Source organism: Alosa pseudoharengus, unplaced genomic scaffold (assembly GCF_046254945.1).
Source record: "Alosa pseudoharengus isolate Yale_2024_CS ecotype anadromous, Long Island Sound unplaced genomic scaffold, YU_APseudo_1.1 YU_APseudo_1.1_scf_14, whole genome shotgun sequence".
NCBI lineage: Eukaryota > Metazoa > Chordata > Actinopteri > Clupeiformes > Clupeidae > Alosa > Alosa pseudoharengus.
The window spans coordinates 23,435,221-23,454,223 of record NW_027468609.1 but is presented as its reverse complement, the minus strand read 5'-3'; positions in this window follow the sequence as shown (position 1 = coordinate 23,454,223).

Genomic DNA, 19,003 nt, shown 5'->3' with positions numbered 1-19,003 from the left:
AGTCCTCTTGCTATTTGTCTAAATGGTGCATTGGCCTTTTAACCCATTCTAGACCAACTGCTACAAGTGAAAAATGATTGACCATTTTATTGAATATGTGCACTCCCTCCACATTTACTTTGTCTCATCTCTCTCTATCTCTCTCTCATACACATACACACACACACACACACAAGATGCCTGATGCCACCCAGTCAGCATAACGTCTAAGTCCAGTGTCCCGTCTTCATTCCTGGCTATTCATCCGGGATTAACCCCACTCTATGTGTGAGCCCATCTGTGTCTGCCCATCTCAACATCGCCTCAGCGCTGTCTCGGGCTACGACCCACATGGAAGAATAATGGGGCCTTCTTTGGACAGGTCAACTGAGGCAGCATTTGCAGGAATCAAAATGGAATTATTGTTGTGCCTTCTACAGTTCTGCCTTCTACAGTACACAAAGCCTATATGTATCCTTAGATATCTGCCAAATCAACTGACTTATTAGAAAGCTCAAGGCAGCAAGGCATTCAGCAACTGCCCTGTGTTCTGGACACAGCCTACCTGAAGTGCTACCACAACCCCTCCACCCCACCCCAGCCTGCCCCACCCCCACCTTACCCACCTCTCCTGCATCAGTTTTTCTGCCACCAAAACAAATGCATAATGAGGACCGATTGGGGGAGGGGAAGACTTGTCCATTGTCCTGTTCTAGTTTTGGCTGTAGAATGGCTACACTGGCTCAAATCCTACTAAAATCCCGTCACTTTACAGTAAAATGAATTTCCTTAAATTTCCCCTTGGGGATCAATAAAGTATCTATCTATATATCTATATATATATAAATGACGCCTTATATTTAAAAATGGCCTCCCTTCTCTCCCTAACCCAGTTTTCAGTGGCGTACACAGAGGATAAGGCAACAGGACTGTTGCGCTCTGAAACCTATTGTTTTCAATGGCTTGCACGGCACAAGAATGGGATTGTCACTGTGCTTTGCACAAGGCAGCCCACTGCTCATCTAGCCCAAGCGCTTCCTATCTGAAAGCCCCCATTAGGCTGTGCATTTGTGTCATTAAGGAGGTCATGCGGTCACATAATACCATTTAATTGGCAATGTTTGAGGGAAAATGATGGAGAGAGGTGAGGTTAGAGAAAGGAGTAGGGAGTGCGGTATGGGGTGCCAGTTAGGACTCTCTTCCTTCCATGTCCACCAGGGAAAGAAATTATGGGATGTTATAATTGGCGAACGGCTGTTATTTGAGGCAGGGGGGATAATTGGGAGGAGAAGGAGCAGCAATGTGGACTAAGCCCAGCATTCAGCATTTAGCCCCCGCTGGACATAAAGCTCAGGATGTACTGGGAGGACCACTAAAAGGGAGAGAGAGAGAGAGAGAAAGAGAAAGAGAAAAAGAGAGAGGTAAAGATACAGTAGAGGAGAGATTAGTAAGGAGACATAATGTATAGAAAAGAAAGAGAGAGAGAGAAGCAAAGAAAAAAGAACAAGTTGAAGAGGGCATGACAGAGCAAGAGAGAGAGAGAGAGAGGAACAAAGGGGAAAAAAAGAGTTGAAGAAGGCATAAGAGAGAAAAGGGAAAAAAATGGAAAAGAAAAGAAAATCAGAGAGGGGTGAGAGAGAAAAGTCAGAAACAGAGAAACAGAGACAGAGACATGGCAAGAGAAAGAGAGAGAGTAAACATGTAGACCAAACGTGTAAAGGAAAGAGAGACAGAGACAAAAAGACAAAGAAGGAATAGAAGTGAGATGGAAAAAAGAAAGAGACCTAGAGGGGAAAGTGTGAAAGTCACAGAGAGAGAAAGAGAGAGAGAGAGAGAGAGAGAGAGAGAGAGAGAGAGAGAGAGAGAGAGGGACAAACAGACATGGTGGAGGAGAAGTAGGTCAATCAATGAGTTGGGCAGTTCCAGAGGGCAGGGCACTTCACAGGCCTTTGAGACATCTCCAAAGAGTCAGCCCAACACACACACACACACATTAACACAGCACACACACACACACACACACACACACACACACACACACACACACATGCAAATACACACGCAAACACAGGAGACACACACACATACACATACACATAAACACACACATACACATACACACACACACACACACACACACACAAACACAGGACACACACTATCTCTGTCACACACACATTCAGCCCCCAGAGAGACAACATGAACCAGTGACAACAGACACAGAGAGAGAGAGACAGACAGATGACAGACACATGAGCACATATCACATTAAAGTAAAGTAGATATACTGACATACAGATAGATCGTCTGGTCATGTGAAAGTCTATGAAAGCCACAGAAAGATGTCATGTATCTGGCTTGTATCAGGCCTTTTTCTTGAACTCGAGAAACAAAAAAACACAGCTGCAAATGGACTCAGCGTCTTATTGTGAGTTCTTCAACATTGAGTGGAGTGGAACATAGTCCAATTTTCTTGGAAAGAGCGTCTTGACGTTGAATTGCATTTAAGTATGCCCCCCCCCCCCTCCCTTCCCCTAGAAAACAACTCACATCGAAAACACAAATAACATGTTCAAAGTGGACTTTCAATATATTTTGCGTTTTTGGTGGGGGAATGTTAGCAGCCATGCTACATGTGGAGGAATGATTTATTGATTAGCCGAGGAATGTTTTATTCACGTCACTGCGACAAAAGCAACCAGACCCCCAACCCCCCCCCGCGAGGCAGCCTTGTCAGGCGGGCAAGTCGTGTCACATCAGTCAGAGTGCTTGAAGGAGAGACATGCTGCTGCCGCCGCCGCAACCCCGGCCCCTGCCGCTGCCACCGTTCGTCACATGTCATTCAGTCGCCGCGGTAACGTGTCGTTCTACTCGCCCTTACTGTCACCTGCTCCTGGGCCGACATGGGCGCAAATGGAAGCCTTTCCATCTCTGTCAATCGGTAACATGTTTTTCCATTCAAATGCTCTCTCATTCTCTCCCTCACTCTCTCTTTCTCTGTCTCTCTCTCCCTCTCTCACGGTCTCTGTTCCCATCACAGGAGATGAGAACGACATCCGTCTGATGTTTGACTCGGCGCGATTAACATGGCCTGCCTTTAGCGCACGCTCGGTTAGCTCGGGGTGACAAGGGGGGGGGGGGGGGTCCCGGCGTAAGGTGCCGCCTGAACTGCACCACCGGACACAAAACCTAACCAGCAGCCACCGCAGGACCTTTCAGGGTGGCCAGGCAGATTGACCACACAGTGGCACAAGCTCAAGAGGGTGAGGAGTTGGCGGTGGTGGTGGTGGTGGTGGTAGGGGGCGTGGGGGCGTTGTCGGCATTACACAGAGGTTATGGAGGGGTCATGGAGAGGGGTAACACCCCCCCTGCCCCTCCAACCGCCTCCACCTGATTCCAGACGTTTAAATCCTCCGTCTGAGGTGCACATGTTCCACCCTGCCATCTTAGCTGGCCAGTGCGCCTCATGTTTGCTGATGGATTGGTAAACGACGTCCAAACCAGACACCCAGGCCTGGAGGCCATCCCAGTCTAAGACCTCCATGACGTGACTTACTACAAGGCCCCCGCTCCCAAGACTCTCTCTAAGCAGTGTGGTCAGGGGACTTTTGGTATGAGATGGGCGGGGGTGTGATAGTGAAAATGAATGTGTGTGTCTGTGTGTGTGTGTGTGTGTCTGTATGTGTGTGTGTGTGTGTGTGTGTGTGTGTGTAGGGGGTGCTGGGGGGTGCTGAGTATATCTGTCTGAGTGGAAGGCATGAGGGCATCATTTGTCAACCTAGCCGCCCCCCCCCCCCTCCCCCCGACACCACCCTTCACCAATCTGTCCAGGGGGCTGTGTCTTCGTCACCCTTGACTCCCTGTCGCCAGGCTCCACCGCAGACATGGCATCTTCCAGGCGTGGGAGAGCCGGGGAATGCCATCCATCAGAGTTGTGCCGGCAACGGTGCCACACAACACCACCAGTTGTGCCTCGTCCCTCTTCCCAAACGTCTCTCTCCCAAGCCCACTCCCCCCTCCCCTCCCCCCACTCTTAGTTATCCTCAGCACCTTTCACACACACCACATAGCAGTATCATTCCTACCATTCTGCACTAGCTAACACACACACACACACACACACACACACAGACACACACACACACGCACACACACGCACACACACACACACACAGACACACACACAGACACAGACACAGACACACACACACACACACACACACACACACACACACACACACACACACACACACACACACACACGGGAAGTTTTAAATATCAATCAAAGTAAGCATGCTTTAGTTTATAAATCTGGTGGGGGGTGTTGGTATGGTGGATAAATGTGAGTTTATGAAGCATGACCCTGGATGGAGCATCACTTACGTCAGGGAGAAGATTCTCTTTCCACTCTAGAGGCCTTGTCCAGTGCTCAGGGGAGAGGAGGGGAGGGGGCTGAGAGGGGCATTTGTGTGTGTGTGTGTGAGGGGGGAGAGGGGTGAATTGAGTGATGTCTTCCACAGGGTGGTACAGGGGCGGCATGTTGCCCCCTCAGCAGGGGCAGGAATAACTCCCAGCAGGAGCCTCAATCTTTCATTCATTAATCTGCATGCGTGTGTGTGTGTGTGTGTGTGTGTGTGTGTGTGCGCGTGCATGTGACCATGCTATATGTGTGTGAGCGTGCATGCATGTACAGTATGTGTGCTCTTCTCCGCATGTCGGTGGATGCAAATGCGTGTATGCTTGTGTCGGTATCCCTCTGTGTTTGGATGTTAGAGCTGACAATTTATAAACAGTAATTGCATGTGTCTGCGTCTGGCATCAGCTATAGGCCCCCTACTTACACATCACATGGATTTATGATCTCAGTGTGCTACGATGGCTCCTTGTTCTGCACTTTGAGGCACATCTTTGGGAAATTTGCCACTGACAAAACTCAGTATATATCACACACCCCCCCCCCCTCTCTCTCATGGCCAAAGTATTACACACCTGCATACAAGGACCCCATTGTAAGCAGGACTTGTCTGAGGGCACCCTCAGTTGCATACAATTGCTAGGGCCCTCAGTAACCAAGGTGAATGCAGGGGTCCAGATGTGGATGCTCCACAATGAGGCACTTCCCTGAGTGTGAAGAAAGTATGAAACTTGAAAAGGAGAGGCTCTTTCAAGGCTTATATTACAAATTGCTTTTTCACACAAAAAAATACTAGCACCATTTTGTGGATGGTGTAGTGCTGCTGATGGATCATTGTGTGTGTGCGTGTGTGTGTGTGTGTGTGTGTTGCGAGACCAAAACTGAAAATTGACCTTGTATCCAACCAAGACAAACTTTATGGTCGCTTGGAATGGCCCCTATCTACATTTATCAATGATTCAATGCTGGTTATTACATCTAATCCAAGTGTGTGTGTGTGTGTGTGTGTGTGTGTGTGTGTGTGTGTGTGTGATAGTGTATGTATGTGCGTGTGTGTGTGTGTGGGTGATAGTGTATGTATGTGTCTGTGTGTGTGTGTGTGTGTGTGTGTGTGTGTGTGTGTGGGTGATGGTGTATGTATGTGTGTGTGTGTGTGTGTGTGTGTGTGTGGGTGATAGTGTATGTGTGTGTGTGTGTGTGTGTGTGTGTGTGTGTGTGTGTGTGTGTGTATGTGTGTGTGTGTGTGTGTGTGTGTGTGTGTGTGTGTGTGTGTGTGTGTGTGTGTGTGTGTGTGTGTGCATGTGTATGTGTGTGTGTGTGTGTGTGTGTGTGTGTGTGTGTGTGTGTGTGTGTGTGAGTTGCTCTTGACTGAGTAAAGTGGATGACTGAATGAAATGAGGAAAGGGACTGGAGGTAGGCGATTACCTCATCAGTCTCCGGAAGCAGCGGAGGAGGTGACGCGACAAGAAGGACGGGAGGACAGGCGCTGGGTGTGTGTGTGTGTGTGTGTGTGTGTGTGTGTGTGTGTGTGTGTGTGTGTGTGTGTGTGTGTGTGTGTGTGTGTGTGTGTGTGTGTGTGTGTGTGTGTGTGTGTGTGTGTGTGTGTGTGTGTGTGTGTGTGCGTGCGTGCGTGCGTGCGTGTGTGTGTGTGTGTGCGTGTGTGTATATGTGTGTGTGTGTGTGTGTGTGTGTGTGTGCGTGTGTGTGTGTCTGCGTGTGCGTGTGTGTGTGTGCGGTTGGGGCAGTTCACACACTCAGGGCGCTCCCCGTGAGCCGGGACCTGAGAAAAAATGTAGGGAATTTCTGGAGCCGGTGTGTGAAGCCTGTGTCCTATCACAGCTCTGCAGCCTTCTACACACACACACACACACACACACACACACACAATCACACAATCACACACACACTTACATACACTACCGTTCGGTTTGGAGTCACTTAGAAATGTCCTTGTTTTCATCATTAATGTTGTAAATGACTGTTGTAGAAATAAATGGCTGATTTTTAAAGCAATATCTACATTGCCCATTATCAGCAACCATTCATCCAATGTTCCAAAGGCACATTCTGTTTAATTATCTGATATCATTTTAAAAGGCTAACTGACAAAACATTGGAGAACCCTTCTGCAATTATGTAAACACATAATGTAATCTGAAAACTGCTACCCTGATTAAAAAAACAATGCAACTGATCTCAGCTGGTATTCTGTCTATAATGGAGTGGAATGGAAATGTCTAAGTGACCCCAAACTTTTCAACGGCAGTGTACATACACACACTCTCTCACTCACTCATACACATACATACTCATACTAAATCTCTTTCTCTCTCTCCCTCAAACACAGTGGTGTAGTCTAGTTAGCTGTAGTGGGTATACTGTGATGTAGTCTAGCTAGCTGTAGTGGGTATACTGTGATCAACCCCAAATGTTAATACGTATCCATGCCTATTTTAAGTGGGTATACTGAGAAGGTGATGCCTTTTAAGTGGGTATACTGCGTAGTCCTGTGTATCACATAGATAGACTACACCACTGCTCACACACACACAGATATGATGCATGTAACATGTCATCTGTCATAGTGTGCAGAGAGAAAGAAGAATAGCATTAGCTCAGTTTCTGAAGGTACCGGAAGCCTAGCTGGCCAGCCCAGGAGGAAATGGAGGAAGCCTCCGAGAAAGAAAAGTAAACAGGACATGGGAAGAGTGACACAAACAGAAAGAAAGAGAGGATGAAAGAGAGAGAGAGAGATTAAATTATGTAAAAAATAGATCTTGAGAAACAGAGAGGGAAAATAGGGAGGAACAGAGGAGAGAGAGAGAGAGAGAGAGAGAGAGAGAGAAAGAGAGAGAAAGAGAGAGAGTCAGTAATCAGCATTAAGGAAATGAGTTTGTTTTAGAGCTCTGAGGCAAACTGATTGATGAAAATCCAACTGAGCAGGAAGGAAGTGTAAGAGTTAGCGTAGGCCAGGCCACTGAGAGCTGTCAAGTACTTCCTGGTCATTCAGGGGTGTGAAGTATGCCCCGGTTACCACCCCTGCCACAGCCCACAACATACTCTCTCACACACACACACACACACACACACACACACACACACACACACACACAATGGCACACACATACTGACACACACACTAAAATCACACAGCCCATCAACGGATGAGCTCACTGTCTTGACCGTCTTGTCTCACGCCACGCAGGAGTGGTACCACAGCATAAAAAAGTCCAAAAGAAACCAAACCAAAAGAAACCAAACCAAAAGAAAACAAAACAAAACAAAACAAAAGAAAAGAAAAGAAAAGAAAAGAAAAGAAAAGAAAAGAAAAGAAAAGAAAAGAAAAGAAAAGAAAAGAAAAGAAAAGAAAAGAAAAGAAAAGAAAAGAAAAGAAAAGAAAACAAAACAAAACAAAACAAAACAAAAAACTCAAAGTTTCAGAAACACCAAAGCCTGTGGCCAGAGTGCCCTGCTGTCCAGCGCAGCGCCCTGAAGCTGAGCTCCCCTCCACGTCCCATGGGCCAATCGGTCATTTCATTAGGGGCGCCAGAGAAGGCCAGTGGGTTAGAGCACATGAAGTCCCAGAGACAAAAGGCCCACTCTGGTGCTTCAGACCAGCAGAGGTCTGCAGTGTGGTAGCATTTGTGTAATAATGTGTGTGTGGTAGCATTTGTGTAATAATGTATGTGTGTGTGTGTCTGTGAGTGTGTATCTGTTTTGTGAAGAGCCTGCAAATTTCTGCATGTGTGCGCATTTTCATAACAAGTGTGTGTGTGTGTGGCAGTGTATGTGTGTATATTAATGTGTGAGTATGTGTATGTGTATGTGTATGTGTGTGTGTGTGTGTGTGTGTGTGTGTGTGTGTGTGTGTGTGTGTGTGTGTGTGTGTCAGCACGCCCTGGCGAGCGACGGCTGACATCTCTTGACATGTAGCCTGAGTCATGGATGCCTCACATCGGCGGCATCTCCGTGGCGACAGCCCCCCATCCCCATCCCAACCCCCTACACCGCTGATGGCGAGTGCTCACACACATTAGCGTTCCGAGCGCAGTCCAGCGCAGCATCACTACCGGGTGGTGGCAGAGATGAGGGACGGGGGATGGGGGGTGGGGTGGTGTACGAGGGGGGTGTGTGGGGGGGGGGGGGGGGGCTCAGGAGAAAAAGGCTCCTCCAGAGACAGAGTAAGGGAACAGTAGAGTGAAAGGATTTCAATATCAAAATACTGTGGTCTTGCACTTCAGAAAAGAAAAAAAACATTGTTTCACTTCATCTAACCTAATGTATAATCTTAAGATCTACTACACAAAACTTTGTAAATGATCTTAATGACGTAATAAACTAGGATTATATCAGAGTTATGTTTTAAATAGAGATGTTAGTGGAAACTGTATTCTACAAATATGTGACACAAGCTACAACTGCGAGACTTTTCACGTTGGATTGTCACAAACACACCACCTCCACGAGTCATTTTGTTTTCCTGTAGAGCTGCCAGGGACGTGCCTGCCTGTCAGTGTACCTAAGTGAGCTGAGTGAGCTATCTGAGTGAGGAGGACATCAGCTCATGGACGGTAATGTCGTCCGTGGCGATCCCTCTCTGTCCAGAGGACGGGTGCCACTCCGTCTGGCCAGCCCTTTAATGCGCTGCTGCAGCTGGGTGAAACGCAGGTCGCCGGGGCATTTGGCTCTGCGCATGAGCAGTTAGTCTCTTCAGGCAGGATTGAGTTAATGTCCCTCTATTTAGTCCCTCTCTCTCTCTTTCTAATTCCCTTCCTCTCCTCTTTACTCTGTCTCTCTTCTTTACTCTCTCTCTCTCTCTCTCTCTCTCTCTCTCTCTCTCTCTCTGTCTTCTTCACTCCTCCTCCTCCGCCATTTCACAGTGACTTGTCGGTGATTTATCCGATGGAAGGAATTCTGTGAAGGGCCGGGATCCCTACCATAACCTTTCACCCCCCACCAGATGTTCGCTCGGAAAACACGATAATGCTCATCCCTAAATCCCCATGCAAACATATCAAGTGGCTGCTATGTGTTTGTGGCCAGGCCCGGGGAAATGACAAAACGTGTGATGGGCATTTTATTCCTTATTCTCTTTTTGTTTATGTTTTTTTCAAAAACATACAGTATATCACTTATGAATTAAAAAAGAAAATGTTATCATAGTTAGCAGCAGTGAGGATTTACAACATAGCCTTTCAGGTATTTGATAAATTTGTAATTGGCCCAGGTCAGGTCTTCTGGACACTTTTTCTCCTGCACATTTATAAGGTAAACATTTTGATAGCCATGTTCAAATATATTATAATACATTGTCGACCTATTGCCACTATTGTTTTAAGCTGATCCCTTACGATGCTTAACAGAAGGAGGTTGATTCATATCTGCATTATAAGGCAATCAGGAAAAGTCATTAAGGAATCCATCTTGTTCCCAGCTTAAAGAGATTGAAACAACATTGTTTTTTGCTAAGACCAATCTCTCTTTAAACAGGATTTGGATTCTTTCACCCACGAGTTCCTCTTGTGGTGCGCCGGTGCGCGTCTCTATTTTTGGGCTCGGCGGCCTTGACTTGGAAGGGGTAAGGGATGTTGGAGCTGAACCTGCGCGGGGGGATAATTGATTTCTTCCTTCTTCCTCCATTAGCTTCCCGCCATCCCCACCTCATTTGAACAACAAGCTGAAAAAAAATATAAAAACAGACGTGGCCGACTAACCCTCTCAGGCATCAACAAAACACCAAAAACAAACCCATATGCTCAGAACACACTCTACACACATACACATACACACACACATACAGTAGGTTCGCCCTCCCCCTCACCCCCTGAAATCTCTAGCAGCTTGGCCCATATCTGACTAATGGCTCTGAGCTTACCAGAGAAAGAGAAAAAGATGATGGAAGAGAGAGAGAGAGAGAGAGAGAGAGAGAGAGAAATTAAGAAGACGAGTGAGAGGGAGAAGATGAAGCTGTGTCTAGGCTGAGCTGACGGCTTTGACAGTCCCAGCCAATATTTGTCACTTTCTGAGTGCACGAGTTCTTGATTTGATGTGCCTTAATTGATTCTGCTCTGCTTTGCACAGCCCAGCACAGGGCTACCGAGCCATCGCCGCCTCCTCCTCCTCTTCTGTGTCTCCCTGTTTCCACATCCCCTGTGCTCATGCTGGGATAGCCTAGCTCCTGTCCTGCCCCTGGGAAGGAGGTGGAGGATGGGTAGGAGGGGTGTGTGTGTGTGTGTGTGTGTGTGTGTGTGTGTGTTTGGGGATGGTGGGTGGGTGGCCCCGCCGTGACCTCCTCCATGACACCATGAGCTCCACGTGGCGGCCATGTTGTTGAGGGATCGTGTGCCTTAAAGTGGAACAGCCGGTGAAGGCAGAGAGAGTGGCAGCATAACGCTTCCTCTTGAAACACACAAACCAAGTGAAGGGCCACAGCCTCGCACAGACACTTCCATTTCATCTGTTTCAACAGCCATTCTGTCAATGAATATTTAAGATATGCTGTCAAAAAGAGGTGAAAGGGGGGGAACAGTATACAAGAAAGCCATGCTGTGGGTTTTCATCTTTTTATACCATTCTAGCCAATCGTCTAGAAAGTCCATGTCAGACTATAGAGTGACAAGAGTTGGCTTCCATCACAGATGGGGTGTCTGAAACACTATTCTCTTTGATCTCAAAATAATTAAGGAATGCACCCAAAGGAGAAGACCTGAACAATATGTTTTCTTCAATGTTTTCTACTGGAACCTAGGCAAACTACTGTCCACTACTGAAATCAACAGCCACTTTAAGGCTGAATTAACCAGTCACAACATGCGTGGATGTTGCAGGCATTTATATTCATGTGTGAAAGCTAGTTACATTTAACGAGCCCTACAGTGTTATCATGAAAGTCACATTGAGGGCCTTACTGTGACTGTAAACCTGAGTTTAAATGCACAATCCTCTATGCAACAGTGCCAAGCTTTTCATATTGCCTGACTGTTCACAGATTTTGGTCTTGTCCACAAAATACTTCTGCTGTAGCATTTGGCTCACCAAGGTTGAAAACAAGGACTTTTAAAGAGTCTACAGCACCATTGTGAAGGTGGATGCTGTTATTGTCTGCGAGGATAAAGACGTTTCTTTTTATTTTATTTTCACGTTTACCTTGGGAGCCATGAGAGAAGCCTGGACCCCTTCCAGCAACTCAGCAGAATTGATTTCTTTCTCTGTTTTTTTCTTTCATTTTAAAACACTGAGGAATAACGCAGCGGGGACAGAAAAAAAATCCCTAAATCAGAATATTTGAAAAGAATGAAAGCGTTTAACCAGGGTAAATCCATTCAATGCAACTGTGTTTCTCCTCAAAGCCTTGGATAAGACTTTGTATGGACTGTACAAAACCTTCTTCCCATCTCTGCACATGTTGAGGTCAGAGAAAGCGAACAACACTTTGGTGTGAAGAATAATAAGATGAATGGGCATTTCAGAGCCCACTGGGTTCCGGCACCTTCATCGACACCAATGTGAGTGAAACGTGCATGGACAATACCTACCTACCCACTTACCCACCTTCCTACCTACACAGCACAAACACACACACACACACATACACACATACACACACACACACATACACACATATGACTGTATTCTCATACAATCACACAATATAGCCACACATCTGTCTCACCCACCCCCACCCTCCAGCAAAACATCTGAATATTTCTTTATTACCTCCCACTCCTTTTGGCCTTCAAGTTAGGACTGTCAGCTTGGAATAACAGGTTTAAATTTAGGGAGAGTAGCCTTTGCCTTGGGCAGCTCAAACAAGAAGCCGCCTCCCTAAGAAGAAGAGGAAAAAAGATATATATATATATATGTGCCCACTTTGCACGGCTATATGGTGAGCATATAACTTTAGTTTTACTGCTTTTCATGTAGGCTCCACCCAAGGCGCTGTACTGCTTTAATCTCAGAGTCAAGTTTACTGTATTGTGACAAATTGAGGAGGCGACTGACTGTCTTCTCCCAGACACCACTGAGATGAGGATGCAAGTGTCAGTTGAGAATTTACTTGCATACTTGATGGCTTTTTAAGTGGGTGCCACAGATATCTTGTGATCATGTGAAGACCTTTGTAAGGAACAGAGTGGGAAAAAAGAGAGAGCTTTTTTTGAAAAAGGTCCGGAAATGGCAAGTACTGAGACACGTGTTGGTATTAGTTTAAGATCCCCTCCACTCCTTCCCTGCCTCTGTCTTTCACCCACCCACTCCCTCGCACACACTCTCTCTTCCTCTTTCTTCCTCCCTCTCTCTCCACTCTCTTTCACACACACACACACACACATAAACACATGCTCCATCTCTCTCTCTCTCTCTCTCTCTCTCTTTCTCTCTCACTCATACACTCTCTCTGCCTCTCCCTCTTGCATACACACAACTGCACATTATGTGTGTGCTAATGTCACATTGATTATGCTGATTGTAAACCACCATTGTTTTCTTAGCGCTGAGCTGTCAGTCAAGTGTCTGCAGGGACGAGTGCGCTCTGCACTAAAAGCCGCCTTTTCCGTGTCTGTGCCATCTTTTTTGAGGTCGCTCGGAGACTTAACGCCGCACCCCTTGGGGGCCAGAGCCCGCATCTCCTGGCGTTCCCGAGTATTAATTGCGTTTTAATGTTCCCCCATTCCTCCCCGGATGCAGCTGTGTGTACAAACAAATCAACAAGGCGAAGGGGCATTAGAGCTTCGTGTTTTGGGTGGAGACCGCGGCTAAAAAGGAAAACGCTGAATAAACCATAACGGCGTGATGAGAGCGAGCGAGGCTGATGACACTTGCGACAACGGATGCCATGTGGCCCGGGTCCCCCGTGTGTTCCCCCCGTCGCAGAGTCTGCCTGTCAGAAGGACGTGAACCAGAGAAACGCTGTAATCGGTCAGAACGTTTCTGACAGGCAGGCGTCTCACTAGCCTCCCTCCATTTTACTTCTCCATCTGGACCAACTTGGGGCAAAATTAGAATTTTATGGAACTGGTATGAATTTTTCATTTTCCAAGAGCTTTTTATCGAATGGAGCATCTCATTGCGGCTTTCTCCATGTCTTAAGTGCAAATTAGTCGATGATAATTACCTCAAATGGGGGAAGAGTAGGCTATGACACACCCACCACATAACCAAATGCAACAAAGTATTTTTCAACATATACATCACAGCTTATTGGGGACACTGTATCCTACAGAGCCAGGATGCTCTCTCCAATTGGGTCACTATTGAATTATCTTTTATTTAATTATGAATATTACACCAGTGTGGCCAAAATATGTTCAGTGGCAATTCTGTAGCTGTTTATAATATATGCAAGCTCTCAGCACAAGCTCAATATGTCAATATGCATTTTGTCAATACAATATTTTATTGTTCTGAGTCAATATTCAAGCTCTTTGGCAAAGTCAGACTTTATGACCCTCTCAAGTTAGAAGACATTGGCCTATTACAAGTTACAAGACCTATTGGCATATAGGTTTCATTTTCAGTGAGTAGCATTCACTCAATACAGGCACTGGGCCTGAGTTATATTTTGCCACAGAATTGGGTGAACAACAGCCCCAGCATGACTTGGGTTTTGGAGGGCTTGGTGTCGCGTCAGTGTAGCCGAGTAGAGGGGGGTCAGATTTTGGGGCTAGTGTTACACGGCTAGCATCTGCCATCCGGTCATCAGGCAGTGGTATCCATCATTTACCAAGTCCGAGGCCGGCGTTTGTAAAAACACCCCAAGGAAATGGAGTCTCTGCGCCAGACTAGAATAAAATTAGCTTGATGACTAAGTTCCTCCTTAGTTCCACTGGGAGCGAGACCCACCATTTGTTTTCATTACTTCCCTTGGCTATGGACAAGCACAGTGTCGCTCAATTCATTCTGGAGCCTGGGATGGCTGGATCTTCAGGAGGAAGGGGGGGGGGGTGCTTCAACAAAACAGCTTAATTTTTTATTGCGGAGCTGAGGAGGGAATACAGTCATCTATTCAGCTATCTCACATTCAATGGCAAATAGATAGGACTGCATTGTATTTCAGGATATCTATTGGAAAAGGATAGGGGAAATGAAAGAATGTTGTGTGTATTTTCAGCGCTCATTTTATTTCTTTATTTTATTTGATTACAGATATACAATGTATTATATTACATATTGAAACTGTAGAACAGTGGTATATTTATAACTTAAGAGTCAACATGACTCCAGTGTCACTGAAATAAACCAAAACAAGAACTCTTGCCTTCTAATTTGCACAGCTCTCAATTTAAATAGACTTAACCAACATGAGCTACAATATGAATGTCAAACTGTTTTGAATCACTCACTTCCTGTATGACCTCTGTATGCTTACGTGTCCTCAACTCAACCTCTCACAGGGATCTCCCTGGTATAAAAGGCTGAGCCTCCTAATTATCTTTATTACGGATATGAGTTAAAAACAAGTTTGGTCAATGATTGGAAATGTTAACAATGAAATAGCTACTAGCTCTATGTACATGTTGAAATAGCAGATAGCCTTATCTAGATTGCTGGGATTATAACTTGTGTATCTTTGCCCATGAGTCAACGTAGATTTACTGTATAAAGATGTTTGTCGATTAGAATTGTATTTTTCTCAGGAATGATGGCTTCATTAGGGCAATGTGGAGAAGAGATTGGATCTCTTCCTGTCATTATGAAAAAAAAGGGCAGAGATTTTATCGTCCTGTCACATCGATCCTGTAAAATCATCATCGAATGGGATGACTCTCTGTGTGTGTGTGTGTGTGTGTGTGTGTGTGTGTGTAGGTGTGTGTGTGTGTGTGTGTGTGTGTGTGTGTGTGTGTGTAGGTGTGTGTGTGTGTGTGTGTGTGTGTGTGTAGGTGTGTGTGTGTGTGTGTGTGTGTGTGTGTGTGTGTGTAGGTGTGTGTGTGTGTGTGTGTGTGTGTGTGTGTGTAGGTGTGTATGAGAGTGTGTAGATGTTTGTGTCTTTGTTTGTATGAATGTATGAATGTGTAAAATACACACACGTTTCTGTTTCTGTACATGTGTTTGTGTGTGAGTGTATGTGTGTGTGTGTGTGTGCGTGTGTGTGTGTGTGTGTGTGTGTGTGTGTGTGTGTGTGTACTATACGCCTGAAAGAGATGTGCAGACATGTGTCTGGGGTTAAGCAAAATGAATCCCTCACAGAGTTGTTCACAGCTGCGTGGATGTGTGAGCCATCGCCGGAGAGATTCCCCAAAGAGGACCGTTTTAGTGCCGGGGTTTCAGCATGAGGAATGGGGAGAGGTGGTAGTTCACACAGAGAGAGAGAGAAGGGGGGGCAGAGAGAGAGAGAGAGAAAGAGAGACTAAGAGAGAGAAAGAAAGTGATAGAGAGAGAGATTGGGAGAGAGAGAGAGCAAGAAAGAGAGAGACCGACAGAGGTCGACTCCAGCCTTTTATACCCTGGGTGCCTGTTAGCGGGAAGTGAAGACATCTTGTGCTTCTTTACGGCCCTCTGCATCAACACCCCGGCCCCTGGAGTCCGCCGGTGAGCTGACCCGCAGCTGACAGAGGCCTGTGGCAGCCTGTAATGGAGCGATGACCCAGACCTTTTGGCAAATCTACTACATGAGAGAGAAGAGCTTTTAAGTAACACTTTGCCAGGGAGTGGAGGGAGAGGGAGCGAGAAGAAGAGAGAGAGAGAGAGAAAGAGAGAGAATGAGAGTGAGAGTGTGTGTCTGTGTGTGTGTGTGTGTGTGTGTGTGTGTGTGTGTGTGCCTGGGTGCCTGCATGCGCGTGTGTGTTTGTATATTTGTGTGTGTGTAAGAGAGAGGAAGAGATAACAGAAGAAGAGAGAGAAGAGTCAGTGAGTATTTGTGTTTGTGTGCATGTACGGGTGTGTGTGTGTGTGTGTGTGTGTGTGTGTGTGTGTGTGTGTGTGCTTGTGCATGTAAGGGTGTGTGTGTCTGTGTGTGTTTGTGCATGTACAGTAAGGGTGTGTGTGTGTGTGTGTGGTGTGAGCATGTACAAGTGTGTGTGTGTGTGTGTGTGTGTGTGTGTGTGTGTGTGTGTGGGTGGGTGTGTGATTTGTGTGTGTGTGTTGGCTGGGCCCATGGATCATACAGGGGACATAGCATGCGGTGCACATGACACGGACCTTGAACTGCATGTGTGAAAACACAAACCTGCCCTTAGACTTGCACTCTAAGCCTCACGGTTATTTATAGTATCATTTGTCCTTTTTGTTTCATTTTGAGGCTTCAGAGGAGATGTGAGTGAAAGATGCCTTTCAGTTTCAGAATCACTACTTACTGTACTAGTTTCTCTAACTGACTGACAGAGATCCTGTATTCGCACACACAGACACAGACACACAGACGCGCGTGCACACACACACACACACACACACACACACATATATATATATATACATTCTTGTCACAGGAGGAACACAGGTCGCACACCCCTCACCCATCACCATAGATACGGTTGGCGACCCCCGTGTTGAATTACATTACTTCCTAGAACCATTGTTTGTAGTGGAGAGAGGAAGCTATTTTCCCTAATGTGTCTCTGTGTTGTGTCCTTGTCCTCTAACCATTGCCTGCCTGCCTGCCTGCCTGCATGTCTGTGTGTCTGCTAGCCTGGAGTGCATGTAGGGCTGTGTCTGGAGCCTGAAGGTAGGGTAGTAGTGGACACCGAGGGGGCAGACGATAGTGTGTGCATGTGTGTGTGTGGAGTGCTGGTGATCTGGTGGAGGGGGAGCAGAGAGTGACGTAGCAAAGAGGGAAGTTCATGACAAGGATGTCAAATAAAGGGAAGAAAAGCTCCACTTCCTCAGCAGAAGGCACCCTAGGGAGGGCGTAAGCAGGAGAAAGTCTTAAGAGAGGAGAGGAGAGGAGAGGAAAGGAGGGGAGGGGAGTGAGGAGAAGAGAGAGGAGAGAGGAGAGGAGAGTAACCGACAGTGTGTGTACGGCCACAACCAGATTTACTACTGCCCAGGGTGAGAGCCCGCAATGCTTATTTCCACAGCCAGTTAAAACAAATTGCAGTCATGCTTCAATCCTTGGGTCCCCCCTCCTTTCCTCCCACCCTCCCTCCCTCCCCTTCTTTCTTTCATGCATTCTCTCCCTGCGACCCCTCTTAGCTCGCGCTTTAGTACAATGTTATTCTTCCGCAAACGATCTAAATTACTCCAAAATAAATACCGTTACACAAGGGATAAATGCTCGGCAGGGGGAAGTGGTCCGGAGCATATGCTGCGCATAGCATTCACTTCTGGCATTCTACTCCCCGTTGAGCTTGACGCCCTCTCTCACAGCAGAGGAAAACATCAGCTCACTATATAGTACATCCTCTGAATTATGCAACAAGAATAGCAACAGATTTAAAACAGCATCAGCTAGTTATTCCTGACACTGATATACATGTGGGATGAATTAATAACAGACGGCTACATTTTTGTTTTGTTTTTTTAATCTAAAGAGTCTTCATTTTTTGTTGTGCCCTATTAAATATGTGATTTACTCTTTAATTTACACACATCCTTAACACCTCACTTTGGGCAAGTCTACAGTCTATAGCTTATTTTGAGAGGGTAATTTTAGCCAGCTAATTGTCTACCGAGTAAAATCACATTAAAGTTTTAGTACTTCTCGACGGGAATACGTCAGATATTGCAACCTTTCCCAGACTTTCCCAAGTCAAAACAGATCCATTGTGTTCCCGGCGCATTTCCTGTTCACCATTTTGTTTGAGCAAATCACAAGCAGCCTACTTAAAATGCCTGACCAGAGTTGGATAACTACCTGGTGTGGATAGTGTTTTTTTTTGTTTTAAATCTTGTAACTTTCTGGTACTTAAATGCGAGTGCTTGTAACAATGCCAGGTTGGATTCCAGGCCCCTTTTGCAAGTGTGCAGCATGATGTAATGAGTGTTTTGAAACGGTTCCTGTAACAGTAGAAACATGGCCGCCCCTGCAATCAGGGCCCTGGTAGGAGCCCTCCTACCTATATGTCAGGAGGCTCCAGGTCTGATTGGGACAGCCGAGGCCCTTTGGTAACCCGAGAGGCGGTTTGAGTTTGTCTCCTCCAGTTTCCAGCGGCTGCACCCCAGGGACCAGACCGCTGGCTTTTTCATGTCCGAGATTGGAAGCAGATGTGTGGGGTGTTTGAGGGGTGGGGGAGAGTCGGCTGGGGGCGCAAAGGTTGGGGTGAGGTGGGGGTACGGCCTGGTGTCATCACTCAAGCTACAGCCCAGGCCTTGAGCATGCCGAAGTCCACTCACAGCCCACTCCACCCTCCCCAGCCATCCCCCTGTGCTGGGAGCTGTCCGTACGGAGTGCTACCTGAGATTTAAAGACGCTCGGACTTGGCCAGACCCTGAAGTAAAGACGCCGATTATATTAGGATACTTAGCTGATAACTGTTGCATTTAAACACATACATTCCATATTCTTTCACCTACACGGGAAAGCATATTTATAATGCTTCATTCACTGCAAATCAGTCAAGCCAATCAGAATGTCAATTAACCTCAGCAACCTGTTCAACAAGAATATTCTACATATGTTAATATTAGTAGAAATAGAGATCTGACATAGACCTACAGTTGGCATTCAGAGGTAGACCA